Source organism: Thalassophryne amazonica, chromosome 22 (assembly GCF_902500255.1).
Source record: "Thalassophryne amazonica chromosome 22, fThaAma1.1, whole genome shotgun sequence".
Lineage (NCBI taxonomy): Eukaryota > Metazoa > Chordata > Actinopteri > Batrachoidiformes > Batrachoididae > Thalassophryne > Thalassophryne amazonica.
In genome coordinates this window covers 22,523,578-22,550,258 of record NC_047124.1, presented here as the reverse complement: position 1 = coordinate 22,550,258, position 26,681 = coordinate 22,523,578, and the positions used below count along the sequence as shown (strand labels likewise).

General features: G+C 40.8%; 1 long non-coding RNA gene across 1 annotated transcript in view; it reads left to right on the top strand.

Moving 5' to 3' along the window:
* The window catches only part of LOC117504104, a 34,097-nt gene extending 9,419 nt beyond the window's left edge, over nt 1–24,678 (top strand). The window contains exons 2-3 of the long non-coding RNA XR_004558724.1: nt 23,639–23,811; nt 23,913–24,678. This is a non-coding gene — a long non-coding RNA (uncharacterized LOC117504104). The remainder of the gene's footprint in view (nt 1–23,638; nt 23,812–23,912) is intronic.
* The last annotated feature ends 2,003 nt before the right edge of the window (nt 24,679–26,681 follow it).

Below are 26,681 nucleotides of genomic sequence, written 5' to 3'. Positions count from 1 at the left end.
ACAGAGCAAAAAGAGAAAGAAACAGTGCATCATGGGAACCCCCCAGCAGTCTACGTCTATAGCAGCATAACTAAGGGATGGTTCAGGGTCACCTGATCCAGCCCTAACTATAAGCTTTAGCAAAAAGGAAAGTTTTAAGCCTAATCTTAAAAGTAGAGAGGGTGTCTGTCTCCCTGATCTGAATTGGGAGCTGGTTCCACAGGAGAGGAGCGTGAAAGCTGAAGGCTCTGCCTCCCATTCTACTCTTACAAACCCTAGGAACTACAAGTAAGCCTGCAGTCTGAGAGCGAAGCGCTCTATTGGGGTGATATGGTACTACGAGGTCCCTAAGATAAGATGGGACCTGATTATTCAAAACCTTATAAGTAAGAAGAAGAATTTTAAATTCTATTCTAGAATTAACAGGAAGCCAATGAAGAGAGGCCAATATGGGTGAGATATGCTCTCTCCTTCTAGTCCCCGTCAGTACTCTAGCTGCAGCATTTTGAATTAACTGAAGGCTTTTTAGGGAACTTTTAGGACAACCTGATTGTAATGAATTACAATAGTCCAGCCTAGAGGAAATAAATGCATGAATTAGTTTTTCAGCATCACTCTGAGACAAGACCTTTCTGATTTTAGAGATATTGCGTAAATGCAAAAAAGCAGTCCTACATATTTGTTTAATATGCGCTTTGAATGACATATCCTGATCAAAAATGACTCCAAGATTTCTCACAGTATTACTAGAGGTCAGGGTAATGCCATCCAGAGTAAGGATCTGGTTAGACACCATGTTTCTAAGATTTGTGGGGCCAAGTACAATAACTTCAGTTTTATCTGAGTTTAAAAGCAGGAAATTAGAGGTCATCCATGTCTTTATGTCTGTAAGACAATCCTGCAGTTTAGCTAATTGGTGTGTGTCCTCTGGCTTCATGGATAGATAAAGCTGGGTATCATCTGCGTAACAATGAAAATTTAAGCAATACCGTCTAATAATACTGCCTAAGGGAAGCATGTATAAAGTGAATAAAATTGGTCCTAGCACAGAACCTTGTGGAACTCCATAATTAACTTTAGTCTGTGAAGAAGATTCCCCATTTACATGAACAAATTGTAATCTATTAGACAAATATGATTCAAACCACCGCAGCGCAGTGCCTTTAATACCTATGGCATGCTCTAATCTCTGTAATAAAATTTTATGGTCAACAGTATCAAAAGCAGCACTGAGGTCTAACAGAACAAGCACAGAGATGAGTCCACTGTCCGAGGCCATAAGAAGATCATTTGTAACCTTCACTAATGCTGTTTCTGTACTATGATGAATTCTAAAACCTGACTGAAACTCTTCAAATAGACCATTCCTCTGCAGATGATCAGTTAGCTGTTTTACAACAACCCTTTCAAGAATTTTTGAGAGAAAAGGAAGGTTGGAGATTGGCCTATAATTAGCTAAGATACCTGGGTCAAGTGATGGCTTTTTAAGTAATGGTTTAATTACTGCCACCTTAAAAGCCTGTGGTACATAGCCAACTAACAAAGATAGATTGATCATATTTAAGATCGAAGCATTAAATAATGGTAGGGCTTCCTTGAGCAGCCTGGTAGGAATGGGGTCTAATAAACATGTTGATGGTTTGGATGAAGTAACTAATGAAAATAACTCAGACAGAACAATCGGAGAGAAAGAGTCTAACCAAATACCGGCATCACTGAAAGCAGCAAAAGATAACGATACGTCTTTGGGATGGTTATGAGTAATTTTTTCTCTAATAGTTAAAATTTTGTTAGCAAAGAAAGTCATGAAGTCATTACTAGTTAAAGTTAATGGAATACTCAGCTCAATAGAGCTCTGACTCTTTGTCAGCCTGGCTACAGTGCTGAAAAGAAACCTGAGGTTGTTCTTATTTTCTTCAATTAGTGATGAGTAGAAAGATGTCCTAGCTTTACGGAGGGCTTTTTTATAGAGCAACAGACTCTTTTTCCAGGCTAAGTGAAGATCTTCTAAATTAGTGAGACGCCATTTCCTCTCCAACTTACAGGTTATCTGCTTTAAGCTACGAGTTTGTGAGTTATACCACGGAGTCAGGCACTTCTGATTTAAAGCTCTCTTTTTTAGAGGAGCTACAGCATCCAAAGTTGTCTTCAATGAGGATGTAAAACTATTGACGAGATACTCTATCTCACTTACAGAGTTTAGGTAGCTACTCTGCACTGTGTTGGTATATGGCATTAGAGAACATAAAGAAGGAATCATATCCTTAAACCTAGTTACAGCGCTTTCTGAAAGACTTCTAGTGTAATGAAACTTATTCCCCACTGCTGGGTAGTCCATCAGAGTAAATGTAAATGTTATTAAGAAATGATCAGACAGAAGGGAGTTTTCAGGGAATACTGTTAAGTCTTCTATTTCCATACCATAAGTCAGAACAAGATCTAAGATATGATTAAAGTGGTGGGTGGACTCATTTACTTTTTGAGCAAAGCCAATAGAGTCTAATAATAGATTAAATGCAGTGTTGAGGCTGTCATTCTCAGCATCTGTGTGGATGTTAAAATCGCCCACTATAATTATCTTATCTGAGCTAAGCACTAAGTCAGACAAAAGGTCTGAAAATTCACAGAGAAACTCACAGTAACGACCAGGTGGACGATAGATAATAACAAATAAAACTGTTTTTTGGGACTTCCAATTTGGATGGACAAGACTAAGAGTCAAGCTTTCAAATGAATTAAAGCTCTGTCTGGGTTTTTGATTAATTAATAAGCTGGAATGGAAGATTGCTGCTAATCCTCCGCCCCGGCCCGTGCTACGAGCATTCTGACAGTTAGTGTGACTCGGGGGTGTTGACTCATTTAAACTAACATATTCATCCTGCTGTAACCAGGTTTCTGTAAGGCAGAATAAATCAATATGTTGATCAATTATTATATCATTTACCAACAGGGACTTAGAAGAGAGAGACCTAATGTTTAATAGACCACATTTAACTGTTTTAGTCTGTGGTGCAGTTGAAGGTGCTATATTATTTTTCTTTTTGAATTTTTATGCTTAAATAGATTTTTGCTGGTTATTGGTAGTCTGGGAGCAGGCACCGTCTCTACGGGGATGGGGTAATGAGGGGATGGCGGGGGAGAGAAGCTGCAGAGAGGTGTGTAAGACTACAACTCTGCTTCCTGGTCCCAATCCTGGATAGTCACGGTTTGGAGGATTTAAGAAAATTGGCCAGATTTCTAGAAATGAGAGCTGCTCCATCCAAAGTGGGATGGATGCCGTCTCTCCTAACAAGACCAGGTTTTCCCCAGAAGCTTTGCCAATTATCTATGAAGCCCACCTCATTTTTTGGACACCACTCAGACAGCCAGCAATTCAAGGAGAACATGCGACTAAACATGTCACTCCCGGTCTGATTGGGGAGGGGCCCAGAGAAAACTACAGAGTCCGACATTGTTTTTGCAAAGTTACACACCGATTTAATGTTAATTTTAGTGACCTCCGATTGGCGTGACCGGGTGTCATTACTGCCGACGTGAATTACAATCTTACCAAATTTACGCTTAGCCTTAGCCAGCAGTTTCAAATTTCCTTCAATGTCGCCTGCTCTGGCCCCCGGAAGACAATTGACTATGGTTGCTGGTGTCGCTAACTTCACATTTCGCAAAACAGAGTCGCCAATAACCAGAGTTTGATCCTCGGCAGGTGTGTCGTCGAGTGGGGAAAAACGGTTAGAGATGTGAATGGGTTGGCGGTGTACACGGGGCTTCTGTTTAGGGCTACGCTTCCTCCTCACAGTCACCCAGTCAGCCTGCTTTCCCGGCTGCTCGGGATCTGCCAGGGGGTAACTAACGGCGGCTAAGCTACCTTGGTCCGCACCGACTACAGGGGCCTGGCTAGCTGTAGAATTTTCCACGGTGCGGAGCCGAGTCTCCAATTCGCCCAGCCTGGCCTCCAAAGCTACGAATAAGCTACACTTATTACAAGTACCGTTACTGCTAAAGGAGGCCGAGGAATAACTAAACATTTCACACCCAGAGCAGAAAAGTGCGGGAGAGACAGGAGAAGCCGCCATGCTAAATCGGCTAAGGGCTAGTAGCTACGCTAAGCTAGCAGATTCCTAAAAACACGCAAAGTGAATAATGTGTAAATAATTTAGAGGTGATTCAGCAGAAGGAGTGCTTTAGTTAAGGCACGTAAAGATTACACTGGGAAACAAATCGTAATCTAGATAACTAGATCAATCTAACTGCGCAGATTAAACAGCTAACAGATACAGAAAAACACCGCTGTGCTCCGGAACAGGAAGTGATACAATACCGCAGTGAGAGCCAACCACCAGTAGAGGCAAGCAAGAGGGGATGCAAGAATGCAGAATTTTATATATATCTGTTCATTCACGTGTAATTAATAACCAGCAACAGCAAACCAATTTGTTTTTATGATCTTAGGCAAGGGAACATGTATCCCCGTCACCAAAGAAGCAAAAACATGAAGGGAAACAAAATCATGACCAGTGATGGCATCATGCAATCTGCAATCCCATAACTAGATGACACTAAATTCTACACGATCGCTTTAACAGTGGAAAGCAAAGTTATATTTGTCTTCCCCCTTTTTTTCATCTGAAAAATGATCCAATGAGTGATTAAAACAGTGATCTGATCTGAAATGTGGATTTTGTGATCTGTTGTAAAATACACACAAAAGGGTCAAATATTTTTGAATGTATTTTAGCATTCGAACACTACGGAGCAATCTTTGCTAATTTTGGGCAACTTATACAAAAAAAATATACTGTCACACCTACTGAATGTGTATGACTCCCCACAGGGAACCAGCAACACATGGCTAGGTGCATTTTCACGTGTGTGTGTGTGTGTGTGTGTGCGTCGCGCGTGTGTGTTGTAATCTCAACAGCAGATCATGTTTTCCAGGCCTCAGATGAGGCAAAGCAGCTTTGGCAGTGGGCCGTTTCATCTCGGGCACTGGGGCCCAAAACAAAGAGAAAATGATTGATTGGATGATGAATTATTTAGAGGTGGAGAGCTGAGGAACGAAGCAGCCGCACTGGGCGAGAAAGAGAGAGCGAGAGAGAGAGAGAGAGAGAGAGAGAGAGAGAGAGAGAGAGAGAGAGAGAGAGAGAGAGAGAGGGGAAGGGACTGAAAAAGGGAAAAAGAGAGAGTGAGTTAAGCCTCCATCTCATCTCTCTTCTTGTAGAAGATGGGAATCTGAGTAAGAAACTTGCCCCTAATTGTACTAATGCGTGTCACGGCAAATTTGCCAAAATAAAATATTGATGCGGGCGCACTGACGGGTGTGGTGGTGTTGGGGGCAGCGCTGCGCCGAGTGCTGATTGGTTAGGAGAAGTGTTTGCTCAGGGATCTATAGGATGTTTGATCCTACATGTGCGCAACACCGACATCACACCGTGTGTGTGTGTGTGTGTGTGTGTGTGTGTGTGTGTGTGTGTGTGTGTGTGTGTGTGTGTGTGAGAGATGTGGGGGTGCAACTCCGGACATTGCCACCACTGAATTCTCATCAGGAATACCACATGCACAAAATGACCTGCGCCGTGATCGAGCCTCATGCGATGCCAGTTTGGACCACAGGTGGCACTGATGTGATTTGTGAGAAACAGGGAGAGAGGGAGAAGCGGGAGGAGGGGGGGATGCAATGAGGCAAGGGATGAACGCTGTACATCTCTCTCTCTCTCTCTCCATTTTTTTTCAATATCCCCTCCTCATGAAATTTCATTTGGATTGTAAATGTTCAGTAATTTACCATCATAAATGTGTAATGGGCCCCTGAATCCAATGACATTGTGCTGGCTAATCAACTCATTTGAAAATGAATATCGATCTATTAAAGGGAAGTCAGCGCTCCCCTTTTTGTTAAGACTGGCGTGCTGTCAAACACGGGCCGGCGTCCTTACAGACGCAGGGAATTCTTGGGATGCTCCCAACAAAATAATCCACTTATCCCACGTTTTCATCTTAAAACACAAGATGATGAATGAGATTAAGCGGCTGCGGTAAATTCCGAGTTGTTTTGTGTCGCGAGAAAGCTGACATGTAATCGACTTAAGCAAACCCACGCTCACTTAAAAAAAATAAATATATAATAAATAAATGAAGCGGTGACGGGAAGTTAATGGCGCTTCACTCTCGGCTGGGAAAATATGGCAAAATTAAATTTTTCAAAGTGTTTCTGGGTCCCACAGCAGACAGCCGGCAAATCCTGTGGAAAACACACAACATGCACACACTAACTCCAGGATTACTGCTTCTTATCTGTGGGAGACGAAGCCCGAGGCGCTACTGACAAACACTTAATCAAAAACCAAGTTCAACTCGTGGCAGCCGGTGACTCTGAAAAATAGCGAGTGATGGCGAGAGCGCGGAATACAAAATGCAAATGTATGTGTGCGCGCATGTGCGAGTGTGTATGTAATGTAATCAGTGATTTATTGTGGACGACCCTCGTGCACTCTGACGACCAAGACAACTCCTGCTCATCAAACACCTGCTGTCAGTGAGAATAAGGTCAATAAATGTGCAGAATGCTCAAACTTAAAAGTAAAAGTGAAGTTACATATTCGTGTTGATGAACAATATTGTGTTTTTGAGGCTGTCGAGTGCAATTTAGGATTAGAGCCACGGAGATCCCGTACTTCCCTATCCTCGGCCAAGTCTTCTCACGCTTCCTGGGAGATTCCAAGGTGTTCCCAAGCCAACAGGAAATATAATCCCTCCAGCGTGGCCTGGGTCTTCATTGGGTGACCATTTTCTTTCAGCCATTACCCACAGTTGATGACCGTAGGTGAGGATATACTAGGGGAGCTACGCCCACTACCTTTGCACCACCCCCCCAGGACTAAACCAAACCAACTTTTTTTTAGGTTCCTTAGATGACCCCAAAACACAATCAGGATATTCCCAAAAATAAAAACTGGCCTCAAGCCAGTTATCCAAGATGGTGTCCAAGATGGCTGCCAAAATGGGGTTTTTCACTACACCTTTAAATAACATATAAACAACTTAAATATCACAGAGATTCAATGGGAAGACCACTGCAGGTCACAGAAAACTAATTTGTACCTAAACTAAATTCATTCATGGGTTTAAGATTCAAAATGGTGTCCAAAATGGCCACCAATAGACCCTTATCATTAAAATACATAGCAGGAAGTTGTTTATATGTTGTTTAAAGGTGTTTTAGTGAGAAAAACCCTATTTTAGTAGCCATCTTGGACGCCATCTTGGATAACTGGCTTGAGGCCAGTTTTTATTTTTGGCAACATCCTCATTGTGTTTTGGGGTCACCTAAGGAACTAAAAAAATTGGTTTGGTTTAGTCCTGGGTGAGGGGGTGCAAAGGTAGTGGTCGTAGCTCCCCTAGTAATAGGAGCGAAAACAGACTTGTAAATCGAGAGTCTCACCTTCTGGCTCAGCTCCTTCTTCACCATAACAGTCTGGTACATCATCCACAGGCCCTCAGATGCCATCTCAATCTGTGTATTGATCTCACATCCACTTGTGAACAAAACCCAAAGATGCTTGAACTCCTTCACTTGGAGCAGTAAATCTCCTCTGAGCCAGAGGGGACAATCCACCACCCTTTCCCAACAGAGGACCATGGTCTCAGAGTTGGAGGTGCTGATCCTCATCCCAGTCGCTTCACACTTGGCCTCAAACAAAAACAAAATAAATCACTGCGATACTGATCATGCAAACACTATCATGCACTTACTGGCTACATAATATAATTAGTTGGGGCCTTTTGAAAACATACAGTAAACCTCTCGTAGTTGCAAGTGCCTGGTATCATGAAGAAGATCTTGACTGAGCTAAACGTGTGCATGTTATGGCCCCCATGTTAGATGAAGACCATGAAGATCGCATTGCGTTGGGGACGTGGTCAAAATGGGGAAATGTGCAGCTTTCAAGTTCATACTACGTCCTTGCTATGTCTCTCCCAGGTTTTCACTTCATCTAACACACTCTCACTAACTTCTTACCATATGCACAATCAAGCTCCAGTGTTGTGTTCTTTCTATGTTCTTATTATGACCGATCAGATCATGCCATGTGCATACCACTTTCTCACTGTCTGTTCTTTCAGTCATTCTACAAGTTTTCTTGTGTCCACATTTAAGTTCCATAATCAACTACAGTCTGTAACTATATTGCTGAAGAAATCAGAGGAGTCTAAGAGAGGCCATGGTGGATAAGGCATTGGCCAGGGAATTTGCAGAAGTTGTTACTGACTATGTGTGTTCTTATCTGAACAAACAGACACATGCTCCAATAACAGTATGTCAGTGTCCAATCAGCACCATGGACAGCTAACCTCAAGGAGCTACTATGAATAGTTTATTCATGCTTTGGGCATCACACACTGCATTGTGAAATGTGCATAAAAATGTAAAAGTCTCCAGTTACGCTCATGGAAAAGCACACTCATACCGATCACTTTTAGATTAGGCAGAAGTAATGGTGTGAGAAGCTGGATCCAGCATTTGCACCAAATTCTCTAAATGTGACACAGAAGTAGTGAGGAAACTGCTGCAAATGTGCCATCCATGTTGAAAGCTCATCATTGCAAAGCACTCTGAGCATCTGCTAGATGGAAAAGTGGTATAGAAATGCAGTCCTTCTTCTATAATGAAACATAGACATACCATGGTCACTCTAGTGATGTAACAATAAAGTAGTTACAGCCCAATGAGACTGCAGGCCAGACTTTTCCATTCACTGCCTGAATATACTATGTCAAAGAATTTCCCACTAGGTTTGAGTTACATTGTTACTACATCAACACCATCATTAGTACGCCCGCATTAAGTTTTTACTGCATCCTGATACAAACACGTCCTCACAACATTTTTTTAACATGTCCATATGTAAATAAACTATTTACGATGGCCGATTATACAATTAACCATGTACTCTAGCCTCCAGTCCATTCGGTGGCGCTCCTCTCCACTTAGTCATTGCAAATCGATTGTCAGTTGCTACATAATACAGAAGAAGCTCCTCACTGGCAATCAACATTTAACTACTTGCTTCATTAAAGACCTGATCCCAGATAAGTGGTGTTAGCAGAGCAGAAAGAATAGTTTTTCCTTGGCTGTGTGTTAACACAATAAAGCTAAAATAATTCAACTATTTCAACTTGCTGTAGTGACTAGAACAAATTGGGTTATGGACTATACCAAAATGGTTTGAATTACAAATTGGTGGGGGGTGACATTCCTAATTAAGATCCCCCCCAATATAGATTTAAGTCATAAAAATATATATATATTTTTTTTTGGGCATTATTATATTTTTTTTTTAGATAAGGGATTCATAATATGATATTGCCAATATGGTCAAAATACATGCCGTCTGGAAACAATTTAGAATGCTTGGATGTCATTAGAAACTACATTTTCTGTTTTGTGAAATTTTAAACACCCTATAACTTTAGGTATTTTCTACTGCTCAAGCCAAAGGATGCTGTAGGAGGTTAATGCAAATAGTTAGCTAGTTAAACACACTCTAGTTTCCTCACCTTGAGAGAGTATGAATTGGATTAATTGTCTACAGATCAGTGCTAATGTTAACCAAATATGAAGTTTTGTTTCAAGTTAAAGTTTAGCTAACCAATGTTAGCTAGCTAAAGCTAATATTTTGCTTACCAGACACAAGCTAATTACTATTAAGGAAGGACCCCCAAAATGTACGGACTTCTCGATTGTCATACCCATACATTACTTCACCATTCCAGATTCAACAAAGTGGACTGTAAAATCCCCTTTTATGTAGGGGTTTAGCTTCATTCCTTTCCAGAACACAGCAGCTCATCACTACATTCCATTAAAAAGTCTGCCAGAATTCCACCTCCTTCATATTTGATAAATGTGGATCTCAGAAGAGCAAACTGGATGTGTTATGTGTCGGACGCAGCCCGGAGAACCAACCAGCGTTTTAAGGACCCAGTATAAAATAAGCAGAGCACGGTACAAAGGATAACAGAGTTTAATGAACATAACAGTGCTGTGAAAAATATAAAAGTGCGCGGTCTGGCGTGGTGGATTGCGGTGCGCTCCCAGCAGCGCTAACGGTCCGGAGCCAGAACTGGTTCGGACCCAAGGACCCCGCCGACACCCCCCAGGTGGCCGCGACAAACCGAGTCTGTGAAAGAAGGAATCATTATGTGAGTCCACACTCAACACAGAGAGAACGCTCAAAGGTGCACAAACAGCAAACACTTCCTGGCTTAATTACTAATCAGCTTCCCACCCTGCAGGCATGGAACATCCAGTTCACAAAACTCCACTGCAGTGGAAGCTGATTTAAACGACCAACATACAGCTCAATATAATAAGGTGTGAGGGACACCACATTTACTGACTGTATAAATGTTAGTCACAAAATCTAACGTACCTCAGGAAGTGTGCTGACGAGCGTGAGACCTCACCCTCTCCTCTTTCACAGACCATGCATCAAACCTGGACGTTCTCTGCATCCACTGATGATGGCTCCCGAGACGACGATCTCACCCGTCTGGTCACAAGGTCGAGTCTCTGGCAAATACACACTGTGTACTCCAGTCTTAAATGCCACCATGTTCCAATCCATGTAGATGCACCACAGCTGTGAGTCCTGACGAGCCGCAGGTGATCAGGGTGAGGTCCTGATAAACTCAGCTACACAGCCACTCAGTCCCAAATGCAAGCCACCTGGAAGGAAAAACAAAAGACAGAAACAAAAAGGCAGCCAGGCCCCCCAGCCATACAACAGGATGTGTGGCATTGAGCTGATATTAAATCAAAATGGAAGCTCAGAGGTGACATACAATCCTGATGCACAATGATGTCCGGATTCCATAGCATGAAGCAGGTCAGAGTCCAGGACTATGCCTGGGTGGCACACCATTCCACCACACATTCAACATCTAGATGTATCGACACAAATTTGCACGTCCAAGTTTAGCACTGTTGAACTTGGGCACAGGGCATCCCACCTGGGCTAGTCAGGGGGACTACTTCCCTTTCAGGGTAAAATCCAGGGGGCAGATTACAGAACATTACACTGGAATTAATTGAAATCTGCTGTATAATTACAAGTGTGAGTGCAGCATTTCTCACAAATGTTCAGTTATACAAACTTGAGTTACTTTGTGTAAGAAACTAATGAGGCACTCCACTGTATTCCTTTTTCACTTTCTCCCTAGTACTCCTTCCTTTCCTGTCATTCCCTCTCTGCCCATTTCTAACGCTCTGCCCTGATGCAGCAATCAAGGAAAAGAACTCATTTATCAGCTCTGATGGCGGCAGGGGGTGTATTGTGCGCTGGTGGGAGGCTTGCTTAGCTTGAATGTGTGGCTTTAGGCTCCCGCCCTGTTGTAAGGTCATTGTAATTAAGTCTTGGCTCACAGTGGTGGACTGTGCCTTTGAGGTTCAAATGTCTTTGCCTTCTATCCTCAGAAGTCCTTTCCAGCACCATTTGCTTATAAGATCATACAAAAAGTCTGATCCCACTCCAAATATTGGACTCCATCTGTGAATATTGATTTATCTGTGGACTCAGATGGGTTGGAATGAGTTAGATTCCCATAACTTCCTCGCTGATTACTTTGTGGAAATAGAATATTAGAGTTTCAGTAATTGCTGTAGATTGAAAGTGCGGGGTTGGACCCAACACGTATGATTGGTAATCTAGGATCTAAAACTTGCTCAAACTTCAATTAAATAATGTTGGAGTCAAAATGAAAAGACAATGACCTATTGATAAGTTTGAAATACACTTTGGCCATCCCTCTCTTTCCATCTCTTTTTGCCAACTCTTATATCTTACTGTCCCCGTTTTTCTGTACAGAAAAAATAAAGTCAAGAAAAGAAAAACTTAAACACTCTAGAAAGAACAACCATAATGAAAAAATGTGGCCACTATTTATCAGCTGTCACAGCCAGACTCCTGTTGTATATCACAACAGTGAGTGAATGTTTCAGGCTAGGACATTCCAGCCAAAGGTGTTCTGGCCAGGGATGTTTCCTTCACCTCTCTACCACATTTTCCACTACTTTGGATAGTTGAACAACTGCATCTGCCGTTGCTAGTGCACATCTTACTGCTGTCACAATCTCAGCCTAGTGCTATTACAAGCTAATAAGTATAAGTGTAAAATTAGCATGAGACATTCAAATACGCCCCCCCCCCCCAAAAAAAAACCTAAGTAATATTTCTTTTATCTTTGTTTTTCAAAATTTAAAGTACCTTTCTATTCATATTAAAACAAAGGGTTAAGATTAACTATAATTATATGTACTTATACACTCACCAACCACTTTAGTAGGTACACCTGTTCAATTGCTTAACACAAATAGATAATCAGCCAATCACATGGCAGAAAGTTAAGGCGTTTTGGCATCTAAATGTGGGGAGGATGAAGATCAAATCAAGCATCATATTGGGAAAGAAAGGGGATCTAAGGGACTTTGAATGTGGCATGGTTTTTGGTGGCAGATGGGCTGCTCTGAGTATTTCAGAAACCGCTGATCTACTGGGCTTTTTGAGCACAACCATCTCTCAGGTTTACAGAGAACAGTCCGAATAAGAGAAAACATCCAGCAGGAGCCAGTTGTGTGGACAAAAATGCCTTACTGATGTCAGAGGAGAATGGGCAGATTGATTTAACACACGACTGCGTGACCATATCATGTCAATATGGACCAACATCTCAGAGGAATGTTTCCAATACCTTGTTGAATCTATGCCACGAAGATTTAAGGCAGTTCTAAAGGTAAAAGGGGGTCCAACCTGGTACTAGCAAGGTGTACCTAATAAAGTGGGCAGTGTGTAACACTGGAATGACTTGGTATCAAATTAGTGATTATAGAGAGAGACTCAGATGGCAGAATGCAAAATGTGCCATAAGGGTGTTCCTTTTGGGTCACTGTTTCACCATAGCAGTGAAACATGGGGACTGCATCCATTTAGATATTACAGGCTCATTCTAAACTTATGAAAACACACACGTTCAATGGTGCAAGTAATTATAAATCAATGAAAAGGTGGTTATGAGGACTATATCCATTTATTTCCAACAGATGTAACCAGAATGGAGACTTGATTTTCACCTCTTGGACCAACGAGATTTATAACAAATATCAAATTAGAGTTACGCACACGCAGACAAGCTACAATATAATGTTTTATTCCACTTACATAACAGAGTGGGATTATAACTTTTATTTAAAATTCTGTCTCAGAATACTCCTCGCATGTCTGACAGAAGGCTGAGCTGCATTTCAACTAGCGGTGTACTGTGGCGTATCTTTGAACAACCAAACAACTCAAGTGAAGTGCCTGCAGTCCTTTAAGCACTTTATCCTCATAGCTTCATTGGGCAACAGGCAGGCAAAAAAGAAAAACAAGACAAAAAATGCAAATGAACTCGTCTACACACGCGGCATTCAAAAGGCACCGCACAAAAGAGGCTTTAAAAATGTTTAAGAATGCCAAACTCATAACAGCACTTTACAACAATATGGAGGAGGGAAAAGGTTTTTTTTTTTAAGGCTCCTTGGCATCGCGTTGGGGATTCCTTGTGTCTCATCGTCTTGTTTAGAGTGCATTAGCAGCCAATGACGTGGCCTCCCTCTCCTCCTCGTCGCTCTAGTTTTCTTGTTGTCAGGGAAAGTGTCCTGAGGCTATAACAGCAACCGTCGCCGCTCCTCCACCTCCTCCTCCTCTTCGTGCAGAGATATGCCGGGGCCTAATTTTCTATCGGCAAAGCATGAAATCGAGGCAGAATGCCACACAACAATGAGGGGACACTTCGTCATTTCGCCCACCCATAAGCACTAGAAACACTCAGACACAACTTTAGCTCTGAATAAATTATGAAGTCAAGTGACGGTCAAAACACATTTGATCAAGAGTTTAAATGTGACTTTGGAATGTGGTTTTACAATTGGTCGGAAATCATAGTTTCATGAAAGTAGAACAAGAAAGGATTATTAACTGTGCGAGAGGTCTGTAGGGGGAAATATCAAACCGATGTGTTGACAGAACGTGCGAAAAATACAGAGGTCTGATATCCCCGTACAGACTGAGCAAGCGAGGTTAATAATTTGTTTATTATATATATAAACATGCAAACCTACATTATCGCCCAAATATGCTGCTGATGGTGTTGGGCTCATTCCCTTTCTTCACTTCCATGAAAAACTTGCTAATAGATAGTCCGGTCGTTAGCTGGTTAGCTTTCAATCTATGTGTTTTTTCTGATGCCGTTTAGATATTTATGGAGTATGTTCATGTCTGACTTGGTTTTCCCGAATCATGTTTTTAGCTTCCTGGTTTCTAACGAAAATACACGTTGCAGACCGATTGTCATGGTAACTGGTCCGATATGGGAAAATGTCGGACGGGTGATCAGCCAATCAGAGCGCGCGTAGCGTCGCAGCTATATAATAATGTAATTTTATCATTTTTAAATGTGAACAACACAGGTCAAGGCAGGATTTGATTTGGAATATTTTTGCGTATCTATGCCATAATTGTCAGATTTCTGTTCTATGCCCTGACAACAGACCCGACAAACGTGGCAGCATTAACTGGTTCAATGGTAAAATACAGCCCAGTCTCATGTTTGTTTGTTTGTTTTTTATGATATCATCATGAAATGAGTCACATTTTCGTGATGCTGTCAAGTTTCAGTCACTATTTTTAACCCTAACCATAAACCCAACTTTTTTTACTTTTTGTTGTTGGCAGTACGGCCAAAGCAGATGGTCCTCCCTCTGAGTCTGGTCTGCTTGAGGTTAATTCCTGCAATTAAAAATGTTTGAGGGAGTTTTTCTTTACCACTGTTGCCAGCGTGCTTGCTAGGGAGTGGGCAAAGACAGATCTTTCCCTTGTGAAGCGTCTTAGGGCCACTTAAGTTGTAATTTAGCACTATATAAATAAATTGTATTGAAATTTGCTGAAATCATGGTGACATTTAGGCACTTTGATAAAGGACTAGGTAGGGAGTTACATTGGTTATATTGGTAAAATAAATACACTTGGCTAGCTAACAACGCAAGTAGCACAGCGAACTAGCAAGCTAATATCACCTGATTCTTTCCTCCAGTTTGGTTGTAATTCAAGTCAAAATGCTAGAATATGGGGTTAAAATTGTCTCATTAATATTTGTAAATGCACACAGGGTGATCTACAAATAATAATTGATTTGCAAATGTGTTTAGATATCCACAAATGCAAATTTTATATTTGTAACTTGTAAATTGGTCTTTGCAAATAATGTTGTATTTGCAAATAAACTTAATTTGTAAAAAAAAAAAAAAAAAAAAAAAACATTTGTAAAAGTGGAAATTGTATTTGTGAATTGAGTTTCAGCATTTGTGGATCACCAATTACACGCATTCATCGCTTTCCTCTGTGACGTAATTTTGAGACATTCTTTTCACGAAATCCACACAGATCCACAAACAAATGCCTACTGATTCGCAAATACACACTCACGCACACTGGATATCCACTAGATGGCAGTGTGGTTCCATTCATTACACAGCCGTCTCTTTAGATCTCTCAGCCATTTGACTCATTTTGACTTCTGATATGAGCTGGACGGACAAGGAGAGCAGTCGCCATCATCTAATGTAAGTACAAACAACTTTTGTTGTCCTAACTTAAGATAAGACTCGACTCGCTTGATTATGTTCCTTCGTGTAATTGGTGATCCACAAATGGATCCACAAATGCTGAAACTCAATAATTTCCAGTTTTACAAATGTATTTTTTTTTTTTTTTTACAAATTAAGTTTTATATTTGCAAATACAACCCCTGGCAAAAATTATGGAATCACCGGCCTCGGAGGATGTTCATTCTGTTGTTTAATTTTGTAGAAAAAAGCAGATCACAGACATGACACAAAACTAAAGTCATTTCAAATGGCAACTTTCTGGCTTTAAGAAACACTATAAGAAATCAAGAAATAATAATTGTGGCAGTCAGTAACGGTTACTTTTTTAGACCAAGCAGAGGAAAAAAATATGGACTCACTCAATTCTGAGGAAAAAAGTATGGAATCACCCTGTAAATTTCCATCCCCAAAACTAACACCTGCATCAAATCACATCTGCTCGTTGACATTGACCCTATGTCATGAAATTGACCCTATGTGTCTTTTTGCAAGGAATGTTTTCACAGTTTTTGCTCTATGGCAAGATGCATTATCTTCTTGAAAAATGATTTCATCATCCTCAAACATCAGAAAAGTGTCCAAAATATCAACGTAAACTTGTGCATTTATTGATGATGTAATGACAGCCATCTCCCCAGTGCCTTTACCTGACATGCAGCCCCATATCATCAATGACTGTGGAAATTTACATGTTCTCTATCATTGCGTGATGATTTACCCTCTTTTAAGAGTTTGATAATTCTCTCCTTTGTTTCAATTGACATCTCTCGTGTTGGAGCCATGATTCATGTCAGTCCACTTGGTGCAACAGCTCTCCAAGGTGTGATCACTCCTTTTTAGATGCAGACTAACAAGCAGATGTGATTTGATGCAAGTGTTAGTTTTAGGGATGAAAATTTACAGGGTGATTCCATAATTTATTCCTCAGAATTGAGTGAGTCCATATTTTTTTCCTCTGCTTGGTCTAAAAAAGTAACCGTTACTGACTGCCACAATCTTTTTTTCTTGATTTCTTATAGTGTTTCTTAAAGCCAGAAAGTTGCCATTTGAAATGACTTTAGTTTTGTGTCATGTCTGTGATCTGCTTTATTTCTACAAAATTAAACAACTGAATGAACATCCTCCGAGGCCGGTGATTCCATAATTTTTGCCAGGGGTTGTACAACATTATTTGCAAAGACCAATTTACAAGTTACAAATATGAAATTTGTATTTGTGGATATCTGAACACATTTGCAAATCAATGATTATTTGTAGATCACCCTGTGTGCATTTACAAATATTAATGAGACAATTTTAACCCCATACTAGAAAGCCAGAAAAGTGTTTCACAAAATGCACTGCTGAATCAAAAAGGATCCCTCCAACCTATTGGTGGAAAATTATTTTTTGTCTGACACACAGTGAGTTGACCTCAAAATGTACCAGTTTCAATATTTATTTTCAAATGCAAAACACAATTAGTTAAACGATGCGCTGGATCTGTGACACTTTGCTTTGAATTACTTCCGACAATCTTCAGTGGTTAGTTCCGTGATTGAGTGTAATTATCAAAGCAAAAAATAAAAGTGATGGTTTACTTTGGCGTGACAAACTGTGGCCATGTGAAGAAAGAGAGACTGGAAAAGTGGGAATGAGCGCACAAACACTAATATGCCCCGTTATGTGCTGTGATATTTTTGCTGAAAGTTATCAGAGTTGAATTCCCATATCTGCTCATGTCAACTTGTAAACACCAAATGTCAAGTCAGAAAACACTCTCAGATCACAAGAATGTTCCAAAACCATCCAGCAGTCAACTTAATGTTTTTCAATGTTTTTACATTGAAAATCAGTCCAAGTGGAGATGGCATGTAAATGAAAATGACCACGGTGCCATTGTGTTGGTGATTTGAGGGTTTTTTTTTATCCCTTGCTCACCTGTATCAGTGATATCGTAGACAACATCCATCTGTCTCTCCACACATTTCCTATAATGTATCTCCAAGGCCCGTGAACCCAGACAAACCAAACTTAGCACACGGATAGTCACAGTAGGGGGTGAATGATCACTGTAGCAACAGTGACCTGATTTGCATATTAATTAGATCATGGAGTCAATAGGTGCAAAATCATTCATACATTCTCAGGACTCATGAGGTCACTGGGTAGAGATGTTTGGCAATGCCAATGTCTTTGCAGGAGAATTACTTTGTCAAATAAATGCTTACATTGGCAGGTTAAGAAGAGTACTGTATCACTTCCATTGTGTGGAAATGTCAGCTACAAAATTTTGGCCATATGGTGCATGAGGACCCCCAAGGTCAAAGAAGGTCAAAGAAGGGGACATCTGAGCAAATTATTATCAGTGGATATACTCAAGAGCACTGTCCACCCATCTATTCAATGCAACATTTCCCACTCTGTATACAACCCCTGGCAAAAATTATGGAATCACCGGCCTCGGAGGATGTTCATTCAGTTGTTTAATTTTGTAGAAAAAAAGCAGATCACAGACATGACACAAAACTAAAGTCATTTCAAATGGCAACTTTCTGGCTTTAAGAAACACTATAAGAAATCAGAAAAATAATTGTGGCAGTCAGAAACAGTTACTTTTTTAGACCAAGCAGAAGGAAAAAAAAATATGGAATCACTCAATTCTGAGGAAAAAATTATGGAATCATGAAAAACAAAAGAATGCTCCAACACATCACTAGTATTTTGTTGCTCCACCTCTGGCTTTTATAACAGCTTGCAGTCTCTGAGGCATGGACTTAATGAGTGACAAACAGTACTCTTCATCAATCTGGCTCCAACTTTCTCTGATTGCTGTTGCCAGATCAGCTTTGCAGGTTGGAGCCTTGTCATGGACCATTTTCTTCAACTTCCACCAAAGACTTTCAATTGGATTAAGATCCGGACTATTTGCAGGCCATGACACTGACCCTATGTGTCTTTTTGCAAGGAATGTTTTCACAGTTTTTGCTCTATGGCAAGATGCATTGTCATCTTGAAAAATGATTTCATCATCCCCAAACATCCTTTCAATTGATGGGATAAGAAAAGTGTCCAAAATATCAACGTAAACTTGTGCATTTATTGATGATGTAATGACAGCCATCTCCCCAGTGCCTTTACCTGACATGCAGCCCCATATCATCAATGACTGTGGAAATTTACATGTTCTCTTCAGGCAGTCATCTTTATAAATCTCATTGGAACGGCACCAAACAAAAGTTCCAGCATCATCACCTTGCCCAATGCAGATTCGAGATTCATCACTGAATATGACTTTCATCCAGTCATCCACAGTCCACGATTGCTTTTCCTTAGCCCATTGTAACCTTGTTTTTTTCTGTTTAGGTGTTAATGATGGCTTTCGTTTAGCTTTTCTGTATGTAAATCCAATTTCCTTTAGGCGGTTTCTTACAGTTCGGTCACAGACGTTGACTCCAGTTTCCTCCCATTCGTTCCTCATTTGTTTTGTTGTGCATTTTCGATTTTTGAGACATATTGCTTTAAGTTTTCTGTCTTGACGCTTTGATGTCTTCCTTGGTCTACCAGTATGTTTGCCTTTAACAACCTTCCCATGTTGTTTGTATTTGGTGCAGAGTTTAGACACAGCTGACTGTGAACAACCAACATCTTTTTTAACATTGCGTGATGATTTACCCTCTTTTAAGAGTTTGATAATCCTCTCCTTTGTTTCAATTGACATCTCTCGTGTTGGAGCCATGATTCATGTCAGTCCACTTGGTGCAATAGCTCTCCAAGGTGTGATCACTCCTTTTTAGATGCAGACTAATGAGCATATCTGATTTGATGCAGGTTTGTTGTTTCTTGACTTCTATTTATCCCATGAACACCTGAACAAATCATCAGCAGTGGGTATATTCAAGAACAGTCTATGCTTGTGACCATGAATGCACCTTTTGTGTGAATATCTTCCCAGAGTTAGAGTAACCACTCAATACTTTTTTCCTGTGCAGTTTAATGTCGTGGTACGGCTACATCGGACTACTGTCTTTGACCTACTGTATATGCAGAGGAGGGAATCAATTTATTGACCAAAGTATGTCCAACTCTGCTACAACAGGTGGCGAGGTACCGCTTTCAGTCGGTTGGTATTGAGTCCATTCCGGTTGACCTATTATGTCAGACAAACTAACTGGCAGAAAATTATCAACACACGTAGGAAACGGTGAGATGGACAACAAATCTTTCTACATCAAACAAAAATTGGGTTCTTTCTCACAGAGTCGTTATAATATTTGTAGCTACCGCCAGTAGTACCATACTAGTTATCATCTTCTTCTCTTTCTACATCTGGGTCAAAGCATGTAGAGGAAATTGTGGTGCATGCACAAAACACCAACGCAAGTTCAAACTGAGAGCATACAGGAGTTGTTCGACTTTCAATCGCAGTATCTAGGGGTGTTAATCCAACATGAACTGACAAATAATTGAGTTACTACATTAGTCCCATTAAAATAAGACTTTAAAAATACATCTAAACATGTTGTTCTTTGAACATTTTCAGTCAGACTTATGAGTACTGTAAAAATAGTTTGTTTTTTTTAAGTGTCAAGTAAACTTACTGACTGTATCAAACTACAATGGACAAAAAGATCAATTGTGCAAGAGAAAAATGACTCTTTTTTAGAGTTTGTTGTGCTTCAACAAGGTCAATATTGCACTTTCCGCGATCATGAATTCCAGTTGAGACATTGAGCAGATGTTATCAGAGGCCTACTTGTCTTTAACCGAACACTGTCTCGGGTTTTCCATCAGCTGAAAAATAAGACAGTTATTAGGACAGAAACACTGACAAACAGTACAGAGAGCGCAAAACTTTCTCTCAGTCTCTGCACACAAACATCCACAGAGAGAAGAAACAGATCTCACACTGCTGACTGACAAAGATGTCCTGCAAAATAGATGATGAGAACAAAGCCCCCCCATAACAAACTCCAGTCATATGAAGACAATTTCCTTTTCAATAATGAATCGCCATCAGCATCAAGCGTCAATACCGCCTCTGTGTGTTGTGTGCCAGTGCACGAGTGGAGATAAAAAAAAAACATCTACCCTCAACGAGAACAAAACTTCTATATTTAATCTGCGCTGAGAACAAGCACGCATGCAAAGTCAAAAACAAAACGGGGGATGGCAAGCCGAGGCTGTCTGTGGCATGCAAATTACATCCAGACCAACCAGCTGCTGTGAGCTTATCCCCCGCATCTTTATGATTGACAGGATTTTTAAAATGTGTAGATTATAAATATTTATAATTGACTTAATATTGACTGGATTCTCTCTGTTTGGTTGAACTTGAATGGAGGAAAGAAAAATATAAGGGGCAAAAAACAATTTCGCAAAAAAAAAAAAAAAAAAAAAATACAATACCCAAATCCATTTCATCTTTGGCTCCTTCTTCACATAAACAGCCCCTCCCCTCTATGTGCTATTATGTGTGCATGAATGTTCAGTCGCCTGTTTTACCACATTGGGAGTAACAAGCATTACTTTGAATTTGTTGGGGGTCTCCTTCAGAGGGAGGGGGCATCAGGGTCACTACAAAGTCACAGTGACCACCCCATTTGTCTTACACGAGGTGAAAGAAACATGGTCATGATCGCCAATGAAAGAACACGAGGTTAAAATCATATTCAGAATGGGAGACCAGTCACAAAAAAGGGGAAATATTTACTGGGGTGTAAGCGGGTAGCACAGGTTCGCTGTTGTAGAACAGACATTCGTCAGGTACACGCCATCGACCCCGTTGTGGTTACAGTCTGAGGAGAGTTTGATTTCACCGGTTTCTGCCATAAAAGTGTGCCACCAACAACACAGTCACAGAGCACAAGTCCGAAACGAAACACAGAGCAAAGAGACAAATATAATTATGTTACATAAAACAGAAGCATAACAGGACACGGAACACAATAAAAGCCAAGGAAACTATTTCCATTGTGGTCCCAAAATGCCAAAGGCCCCAGATTCCAACACAAAACCCAAATTACAATTTAGAGTCCAAAATACATTTTTATCCACCAGATCTGGATCATTATCTGAATCTGGACCTATGTACACCTATGGATAAAATCCACAACTTCACCTTTAAATGTGATTGCTTATGTTTGATCCCAAACAGTGATCCTGACTTATAAACCTGATTGCCAAGCTTTAATCCTATTGCTGACCTATAAACCTGATTGCTGACTGATCCTAATCACTTGATCTTTGATCCTGACTTCTGATTATGATGACTCATCTTTGATCCTGGACACCTATTGCTAATTAACTTGATCTCTCATCTCTGATCCTGACCTGCTTATGACTGCTTGTCTTTGATCCGGAACACCAATTTTTAATCCTGATTGCCATCCTTTAATAATTATTGCTGATTGATCTGATCACTCATCTTTGATCCTGATGTCTGACTGCTCATCTTTGATCTGGAACACTAAGATTTAATCCTTATCGCCATCTTTTAATACCTACTGCTCATCTTTGATCTTGACCTAGGATTGGAATTACTCATCTTTGATCCTGAACAATAAACTTTAACCCTGATTACCAACCTTGAATACCTATTGCTGACTGATCTTGATCACGTTATTTGATCCTGATCACTCATCTTTGATCTTCATCTCTGGTCAATATTCCTCATGTTTGATCCTGTCTTTTGATCCTGAACACAAAGCTTTAAACCTGCTTGCTCACCTTGAATATGTATTCCTGTGAGTGACTGCATCTACTACACCACGGACCTGCCCCAGGGTCCTGGATAACAATCACTCAGGCAGACAAGCAATCCATCCTTACTTCTCAAAAACAGAAATCTTATCTGCAGCAGCCAGTTGAAATGTGGGTATCCCCTTGGCCCGTTCTAGTTGCTGCAGTACTCAATGTTGAGGCAAATGCATGCTGGATCATGCCCAGAGAAGTGTGCCATATGGCCAAAATGTTGTATCTGACATTTGTTCACCATACGAGGGATACCCCTCACCTGAGTCTCCCTAAGTGTCTGTTTGTTTGACAGTTATTCCAGTGGTATCCAAGGATTCCCTGAAGAGACCTAGTACTAAAGACATCCAGTAATACCACCAGATGACTCTTCAGTGTCCATGTCCCCCATAATGTAAGGCAAAGTACCAAGAAGTGCTACAGTATAGGCATCATCAAACACCTCTGTTGAGAGACCTCATACCTCCATAAGTGCTTCACAGACGTCTCTCAACCTCAAAGGTCAAGGATCTAGAGTCACTGCCAAAATAAGCAACTCTTTCCACAAGACTGATACTTTCACAGCAGAGATACAATTCTGATGGCCCAGTACAGTAAGTCATTGAAAGTCTGGATGTTAGTCTTGACTCAAAACAATCGGAAACCCAGAAACCCTGACTCTTCGCTCAGCTTCTCAAGTGTGGCACAAGGATCAGTGCATCGTGAAGTCAAGATCAATAAACCTTTTCTCAGTGACTTTAAGACACTGTTCTCCATAACCACACCCAGTCCAGGTTAGTTACTGAGGTTGTGCTTCAGGGGGTCCTTGTAGCATTTCTTCTGAACTCCTCTGGACTGTCTCAGCTGGAAGTAGAAGATCTGCTTGAGACGTCAGCTGTCCATCCTAACGGTGTGATCCATCCAGCGAAGCTGGTTCTTGACGATGATACCCTTGATGCTCTGGAGCTTCAACCAGTATGCCGACGTTGGCAGTCTTCACAGCTGAAGCGGAGGCTACTCCTCAGGCAGCATTGGTGGAATCACTGGGATGTCCAGCAAACTACTTCTTCCCACAAATTCTCAAGATGTCCCAAACACTAACCCCCTCATTCACCACCAAATATGAGTTCCTTGCAAGCTGGTGGATCACCTCCATTCTTGGAGGGAAGTTTAACGTCATGCCAAAGACAAGCATGAATCTCATACCAATACAGTATTAATAAATCCATCCTCTCCATCTTCCTATAGGTATCCTTTACTTCCTCTGAGTTTATTCTACTGCAGTTCCTGAGCAAGACTTGCAACTTCACTTATTTCATAAATCAGAAGCTATGTTCCATTGAAGATGAAAGTATTAATGAAAATCTAGACTGAGCAGAAAAATCTACAGGACACGTGGAGGAAACATCCCACCCCCACCTGTAAGAAAGTGTAATGACTTTTTTCACCTTTGTGAATTGGACTATGTGAGCTGACTACACTGTATCAGCTTTCTGTGTCTGTTTGTCCATCTCTCTTTCAGCTTCACATCAAAAAGGCCATCCAGAGTAAAAAGGCCAGTCGATGCACCGTTGCGCGCCCATCTCAGCCACACGTCTCCTCCAGCCAGCATCCAGAAGCAGCGCCGCCCACCGTCTCATCCATTTTCCTCTTTGATTTCATCGCAGAGTGAAGTAATGTTACAAAAGTTTTACAAGAAAAACCGCGACAAAACCCAGAAAAGCCGAGACCGGATCAAATCTTTTTTTTTTTTTCTGTTGCCAAGCAAACAAGGAGCATTTTACTCCGCAGTCTCAATAATGCAGACTGCTTTCAGCCCCGCAGAGCATTAGGATTTTAAGTGAGCATGAAACACAAACCCTTCAAGCAGATTAAATTTCAAATCAAGCAGGCCATGTAAATGATGTGGTGACAGGGGGCCCAGTTCAATTAGCATGCCAGACTCATGTTAAAGTAATTAGGCAAAACAGACGGCAAGAGCACCCGGGCTAAGCACAAGCAGAAAAGAAGGACAAACATTTCCATATTGTTCTTCGGGACAAGAGCGCATGCGTGTCTGTGTGTGTGTGTGTGTGTGTGTCTGTGCATTTTGTTTGAGGTCTTCCAGCACTTGACTTGCTTGCGGATTTCTCAGAGGGAGTAAAAGGTTAATGGGAGCTAGACTTTGTTTACTGACAGCACGCTGAGCCCTTTCGGAAAGACGACGGAAATAAAGAAAACAAATGCTGTGCAACTTGTTTAAAAAAAAAAAAATGAGGAAAGGAAAGGGGAAAAACACTGACTCGCGAGTTGCTTAGGGGAACGACAAACACATTTAATGGTAAACAAGCCCAGAGTGGAAACGTTCTTCCACTTTAGGGAAGGAAAAAAAAACATACCCATTTGGGCAAATCTCTCAGGTGCGCTCATCAAAAGCGGGTGTCGCTTTGTACGCGGAGACGTGGCAGAAAGGACCACCTGGAGACGAGGAGCGACATTCGTTTGAGCGTAAATTAGCCAAACAAGCATGCCAAGGAATGGCATTTAATATGTGATGTTTCCCAGCGGGAACAGCGCTGGAATAATTCAAACAGGATACACAAAACACTCCTTAAGAACAAACAAGCATATGACGGGAACACAGGCCTTCTGGGATGCAAAGGAGGGGGAACAGATAATGAGGAAGACTGCTTGAAAATGGGTTGTATTGTACTAATTTATGTTTTATTCCAGAATCCAGCCTTCTTTTCAAGGATAAACTATGAACTAAAAAATAAATAAATAAAAACTGTAAAACGGTACTATACCCTTAGACTATATAATACTGGACAAACCACCCACAGGTTGTCTGTAGAGCAGGTTTAAAGCTCAAGTGGGTTGGTTTCACAGAAACGCCAGTCAAGCTTGTTAAAGGGTAAGACCGGCATGACCTGGGCAGGACAAATGAAGCCTGAACATGTCCATCTAGCTTGAAGTTACCATGCTAGCTAAGTCTCACAGGCTAGGAAAGCTTGATTGAGGTGAGTTATTCAACGTTTTACAGATTAGGTGGAGGTTCTTATAAAGGGAGGCTTTAGGTGTGGATATGAAAAGCCATGACTGCCTCAATAACCATGGCACCATCAATGCACCACGTTTTAATACTGTTAGGTTCTTTTATCACAGTGAGTGATCTCCAAAAAGAATTGGACAGGAAATGGACTTCAAAGTTCAGATGTTGTATTGTAAACAGTTGTTACGCCGATAGAGTTACCTCAGTGCTGGGATCTTGAACAGGTTGCATGCAAACCCTTAGAACAAAGAACCTAGATTTTTCTCCTTCACTATCTTTTGTTCCTTCAGCCTAAGCCACCCCCATATGGGCGGTCGGTGTCTATGTGAGATGGCTGCAAACTGTAGTGAAACTAGGCAGTCGTCTGTTCGCAGCACGTTCATGGTTGCTATGTAAAAATCTTATAGTGTGTTCATGTATGTAGCGTAGTTTCACGCAATAAAACAGAGTGTTCCATCATGCTGACTGGTTTAATCAATTAAACATCTATATAAAGACCAGATGGTTTTATCAATTAGACAGTTGTAAAAAGATCAGATAGTTTTACCAAAGACAAGGACATTTTGGATGTGCATCAGCCATTTTGTGTTACGCATCATCGAACACTCTTACAATACCTACTAATTACTACTTAACATGGTAACATACAAATTAAAAAACTCAATAGAGTCACTGGAGCACGGACTTCTGAGATGGCACCTTTGTGCAATTAACTACTCAGAAAGCCACATTATTTCTGATATTTGTATTTATTTTTTAATGCTCAGAAAGGACAAATACAGTTGAGTTCACAGCAGCTAACAAATACTGTTAGCGGCCTTTGCTAAGGTGTTCACCTGGACCTGACACATTAGTTGTCAAAATGGCCACACTCTTAGTTTTTCATAACTTTCTGGCTTAAAATAGCTTCAACTGATGAATTATATAAAAATTCACCCTCTTTTTTAAAAAAAATGATAGTAGTTTTAGCAAAGATTAATGCTGAATTGAATATGTAATTCTGGCTTCTTTTTGTACATATGGTGTATCTTAGAATTGAACTGGGATTATGCTCTACATTCAATGTGGTTATTGGTATTACACACAGTGAGTACAAGATACGTGTGTATCCAGTTTAATCACAAACACACTTGGATTTCTCCTGGAAAAAGTCAACCCCACTGTCAAAACAGCTAGTTTGCAGCATCAGAACTGACCAGCTAGCTTAAAAATAGTAAGATATTATTGAAATTTCTCAACAAACTACAAATTTAATGATTA